Source organism: Heterocephalus glaber, unplaced genomic scaffold (assembly GCF_053883595.1).
Source record: "Heterocephalus glaber isolate CG9 unplaced genomic scaffold, H.glaber_assembly_v1.0 deba00001561, whole genome shotgun sequence".
Lineage (NCBI taxonomy): Eukaryota > Metazoa > Chordata > Mammalia > Rodentia > Bathyergidae > Heterocephalus > Heterocephalus glaber.
The window spans coordinates 11,709,140-11,715,139 of NW_028258349.1; the positions used below are offsets into that span (position 1 = coordinate 11,709,140).

Consider the following 6,000-nt stretch of genomic DNA (forward strand, 5'->3'; position numbering starts at 1 on the left):
GCCTTCCCCAGCTGCCTCTGCTGGGACCTCGTGTGGGCTCGTGGCCACTGGCTTCATCTTTACTATAGAAACAGAGAGAGGACTAGAGCCCCCCTTTCAGGCCTGATTTATGATTTCATGATTCCCAACAAGTTCTTGGCTGGAATGATGCCCAGAACCACTTCCAGCAAGACATCCCTTAGTCATCTTATTGGATGAATGTTCCTTCTCGGTCCTCTTTCTCCATTCCCCATGATCTTTCCCCTTTTCTGTCATCCTATGGGTTGCCAAGAAGTTTGAAAATCACTTTGTTGAATTTGCCTTCTCATTTGTTGATTTCACCATGTTCATATGAATCCCCAGCATTAGCAATGACACTGCAGGGTTCCAGGCACCCTATACCTGTTCCAACATCCGGAACTTCACTATCAGTCCTCAGGCCATAAGAAAAGCTTATTCCTCTTTTAGAGAAGATTTCTGGGGCAGATTAAGGTGACACCACTATCAGTCCTTAACATGAACCAGAGTTGGGTTTTCTGGGTGGTATGCAATAGAAACTGATGGAATAACTTGAACAGAAAGGAGGGGTTACCAGAATTTTAGGGTAAAAGCCCTGGCTCTGGGGGTTCTCAACAGACCAGCCCTGTTACTCATCCCAGAATGCCAATCAAAGAGACCACCATTGGTGAAGGGGAGGAAAGGGGCTTTAATCAGCATGGCCATGCTGGGAAGCACAGTCATTGAGGGGCTGAGAGAAGCTGGGGTTTTATAGGGAAGGGGAACAAAGGCAAGGGTTGGGGGTTGCATAGCTGGCAGCTTAGGTGATCCCTGTCAAGTCGTGGTCTGGTTGGTGGCATCTCAGGATGGTTTCTGTGAGGTCCCGGGAGCTAGCATCACTTGAGGGAGCAATTCAGTTCCCATCATGAGATGACAGATTGTGTTTGGGAGGCAGCTGCAGTTCTTATCATGGGGTGGCTGCTCCTGCTTATGGGGTGACCTCCTCATGGGGTGGCCTGTGAGGCTCTGCTTTTCCTGGAGTCCAAGGTGCCTAAAGGTTTAGGACAGTGACTCAGAACTTCTAGGCATCACCCCAGAGCGTCTGAGCTGAATGTTTTAAAAACTGGCAATTAGATGTCCCTGCAACATTGTCTTAGGTACTTGGTCTTGGTGTCCTCAGTCTTGAAGGGGGATGGGACAGGTTAGGTAACTTTAGGGTTACTAGACCTTGTAACGCAGGCATTCCCTGAGTGGTTAGCATGCCTGTGTGCAGAGCTGAGCTGGGATCTGACCCAAAGTTTTAAGATAATAAGGGAGAGAAAAGGAAGGCAGAGATATCAAGCTTTCTCCTGCTTGTAGTTACCCATTTAGGCATCTGGAGGCCTAGCCTCTAAGTCCCTAATACAGGGGGATTTTTTTGAGATAATGCTGGGGACTCAGACAGAGCAGAGAGGGAGCTGAGCAAACAAGGAACCAAATAGCAACCAGGGCAGTGGGCTCAAGTACCCTGGGCGGGGGGGGCTTCAGGTCTTTAGGAAAAAATGCCCCTTTAGACCAGGCAGACCACTGTGTGATTGCCTTAGTATCTTTTCCGCCAGTTTAATATGAACAGGCCTGCAGGAGGGCCTTGTTGATCCCAGAGACCAAGAGCAACCCGTCTCAGAGCCAGTCTGGCATCTTTGCTAAGGTCTTGCCAAGCTCAGATTCTTTTTTGTTTTGAGACAGGGTCTCACTAAATTGCCCAGGCCAGCCTTGAATTCTCAATCCTCCTGCTTCACTCTCCCAAGTAGCTGGGATTACAGGGGTGTACCACCACACCTGGTTTCAGGTACATTTTAGTGCATCTTTAAAAAAAGAAGAAGAAGAAGAAAAGAAAAGTCACCACTGGAATGACGGCTACTAACCACTCTTTCAGTTCCCGAGAATCATCGAGACTTCAATGATTTCCCAGTAGCTTTATAGGGATTTCTTCTTCAGATCACCCATGGTAGGGAGCAGAAACAGTTAATCACCTTAAGGGAGAGAGATTCACTATACCCTGAATCTAAATGATAGATATTTTTCTTTTTATCTGGGGGTGAAGAGTTTAAGATTCTGGAATATTTATGTGTCACAATTCAGTAGCTGCTATTTAATTTAGACTAAACTAACTCAGCATTCATGTCATGCAGGACTGGGCTGAAGTTTACTTTTTCACTGTCAGTCAAAGATAGTGGGAACAGGCCCACAGAAGAATGTTGCTCCTACCTTGTATAGTAAATGGGTTTCGACATTTCTTAACACTGGAGTACAATTTCCGTGCATTCATCTGCATCCAGATACGAATGAGTTCAGTATAAATAGTCCTCTCTATTCAATAATGTTGGCTTGGCTTCCTCTCTTATTTGGCTATATGTTGTTAGTCATGGGGTGACTATTACTATAAGGGCATTATGGTATAACATAAATAAGTGGCACTCCTTTTTAAATGCTCCCTAATTTAGAGAGCTCATTAATTCTCCAAGATTCCTTCCGATTTAGTCCAGATTGGCTGCACTCCGCCCCCTCTAATGCACCTGCTGGTGGTGCCCTGTAGCAGAGCAACTGTAGGTTACTCAGCCGCATCCCATTTTCTGGGGGTTCTAAGAGGAGCAGTGGGTCTTCTGAGAGCCAGATCCCCTCCCCAACATCAACAGTCCAGAGAGCATTTTCAAAACTCTACCCATATGAAGAAGGGCCTTTCTATAGTGTGGTAGGAAGGAGATGGGGGTTAAGCACCTTCTGTTAAGCATCTTCTGAATTCCAGAGATAGCTGAAAGCATTTTTTTTTTAATGCAAACTTGAATGCTGTTCTAAATTTAATGCTTAGTATTAAGAATCAGGTTTGGAGATTTTTGAGAAGAAAGAAAAGATTGCTTTGAACCAAACAAAAATATTTCCACAGGAAAACTCTAGAAACATTTATCAGAAGTCAGCGGGGGCATTCCTTTGGGTAAGGATGTACACACTGAGATGTCCCTGCCTGGGGATGTTTACTATCCAGTGGCTTTAGAATTGTGACACAGGCCGGGGATTTAGCTCAGTGGTTCTGGTGCCTGCCTTGAAAGTGCAAGGTCCTGAGTTCGATCCCTGGCACCAAAAAAAAAAAAAAAAAGAGTTGTGACACAGAGATAGAGGACACACACATGGCAGTGTCACTCCCAGGCTAGAAGGACCTCATGTTAGAGGAACTGCAGGTCTGTGCCCTCAGAGCTGGAAAAAAAAGGTGGTACCAAGCACACCAGTGATTAGTGCCTACTAAGCACAGCAGTGATTAGTGCTGAGGAGAGACTTCCTAGAATTTTCCCAAATGCAGTCAGTGGTCCCTGGGTTTTCCCAGTGTGGAGATAGAAAACAATGGCGGGTACCGCCCTTCTCCAGGTGGTCTAAGCAAGTGGTATTTCAAACTGTGCTGCGAGCCCACACAGCACCTGGTGCTATGAATCTGTCCACTGGGACTGAACACAAAAGCCTGGCGGAGGATGCATCCAAGGAGACAGATCAGGAGGAGCCCATCTATCAGGCATAGCATCTTAGAGGGACGTCCAAACTCCTGTTCCATGTTTGCTACCCAGGCTAGACCCCTGACTTGGAGCCCCTGCTACTCTCTCTCCTTGGGAAGATCCCTCAGCAGGAATGGGCTAAGTTAACCCTGGTGACAGACACCCAAACTCTTTCTGGTCGGTTCCCTGTAAAGAAGAACCTGGAAAAACCAAAGTGGATTTGCTTCTTCACATGCTCCAAAGTTTTCTACGTTAGAAACAAGTGATGCAAAACCTTAGTGTCAGCCCCTTCTGTCCCATGCCCAGCAAGTGGCTGAGGGCCCGCCAGACTCAGAGGTACGCCCCTCTCGGCTTTATCCTCTCTTCAGTGTAGACAGGGTACCAAAGTCAGCAGGCTTTGGAACCAGATGATACAATCTGCAGGTTTATGGGGAAGGAACATATCTCCAGCTGCCTTAGATCCCTGGGTGCAGAAGTGTCCTAAAGGGATCCTCTTGAACACCTGGAAAAATGAAGCTGTCACTGAAATAGAAGGCAGTTGGGGCTGAAGCTGAGACAAACAATTGCCACTTCATTGCTGAGTTGCCCTAGAGCTTAGGAAACTTCTTCATCCTGCAGGCAGAGCCAGGGATGCCCTGGAGTTCAGAACATTGCCCAGTGGCGTCCTGTCTGTAGCTATGGAAACAGAGAGACAGTCTCCTTCCTGTTGGCTTTCATATGGGAGACATCTTGCTCTCAGTAGTGTTTAAAGCTAGCTTAAAAAAAAACCCAAGACAACCCACATCCCTTCTTTTGACATCATGCAAAGAGCCCTGTGGTGTGAAGGCAGCCATAAAGTTCCCAGCATGGAGCCTGTCACACTCTGTCCCCCATGCTTGTCCTCAGACATAGCTTCCTATCTACATGAGCTTAGCAGTAATATCTGGGGCTCAAATGAGTTCCATCTTGTGTGCTCATCCCTGCATTGGCACCTTATCCCAATATTCAGGGAATGGAGTTGGGCATGGCATGGGCCCAGCTCACTCCTGGTTACAGATGTGCTGATGTCCCCATCCAAACACCAGCTGGAGGTGGCCTCAAGGGTGAAGCTGAGCCCCCTTTACAGGTGCCCTGGGCCATCAGCCCTCAGGCACAGGCTTCCTAGCCAAGCATTTGCTGAGAAACTTGCAGAGACAAGATGGGAGGGGTACCAAGGGATAAGCAGCTTACCATCAAGGAGGAAAACAGACAGACAGACAGACAGACAGACAGACAGACAGACTTCCAACTAGAAGTCAAAGCAGACTGTAATCGAGTCATGAGAAAGGTAGTTGAGTTGTGTGCCCCAGGGATCAGAAATCCGTGGTGACATTTGGCCTGACTTGTCTTTACTCATAACAAGACACACAGTCACAAAGAACCAGGGAGATAATAAATCAATATGTATTTTGTAAGACACAAAGGATGCTCTGGTGCTACAGATAATGGACTCTTACTTCCATGATCAGGAGAGGAATAGAAGCTACATTTATTTATTTATTCATTCATTCATTCTTTCTACAGGGGAGAGCGTGCACACAGTTCCCTACTACCACAAACTAGGCAGTCTAGTTTCCCACGTTTGGGGAAATTGCAGGGGTCAGCACATCCAGAGTGCAAAGGATTAGCCTCGCCCTGGGAAAACCACCTTCATGATCATCGTATCTCCCCTGCCAGGTAAGTATAGAAGCTCCATTTAGAAGGTAGGATTTCTGAATTCTGGAAAACAAGCCTAGCATGTAGGAAAGACAATATCTGGGAGAAACAGCTCATCAAGACTAGGCCCTTTTGAGGAAATACAGAAGACGCAGACAAAGAAAAGCACTTGTGTAGACGAAACAGATTTCTGACCAAAGGCCATCAATATGTTAAGCTAATATTATTCCATTTTTTAAAAAATCATAAGCAGGTAAAACTATACAAGAAATGTTTAGAACAGGCAAGGCTCTTGGAACCCAGCATGGTATCTGTGTTAGAGTATGTTCCCCCCAAAATAGACCAGACACAAGAACTTGGGTCCACGTAGCTCATTTGAGAAGTGATCTCAGGAAGCACAAACCTGGCCAGCAAGCTTTGGTGGGAGCAGGGAAAGCCCTCAGGAGAGAAGGAAACACTGGGTCTTGAAGTCAGAACTGTCTCCTAGAGTTGAACTTGGGTGGGCTGAAGGGACATCAATAGGATCTGCCACACTTATCAGCACAAGACATGCCACACAAACTACACATTTTTTTGCTCAATTTGGTTTTAATAAAGCATCCTTCAGTGACGTTATGGTGTCAATATTGAAAGTTCTTCCTGGAGTATTTTTTGAGAAGATGGCAGCAATGTTAGTGGCATAATTTTGAATGTACCACTAATAAAAACAGACAGAACAGGGCCGGGGATTTAGCTCAGTGGTTCCGCTGCCTGCCTTGCAAGCACAAGGTCCCAAGTTCGATCCCTGGTACAAAAAAAAAAAAAAAACAGACAGAATAAGTAAATAGAA

The 6,000-nt window shown here is 46.2% G+C and overlaps 1 non-coding gene across 1 annotated transcript; it reads right to left on the reverse strand.

Moving 5' to 3' along the window:
* Positions 1–5,036: 5,036 nt before the first annotated feature.
* LOC147824002 (U1 spliceosomal RNA) lies at positions 5,037–5,200 on the reverse strand. The gene has a single exon (XR_015443118.1). It is a non-coding gene; the product is annotated as a U1 spliceosomal RNA (small nuclear RNA).
* Between the last annotated feature and the right edge of the window lie 800 nt (positions 5,201–6,000).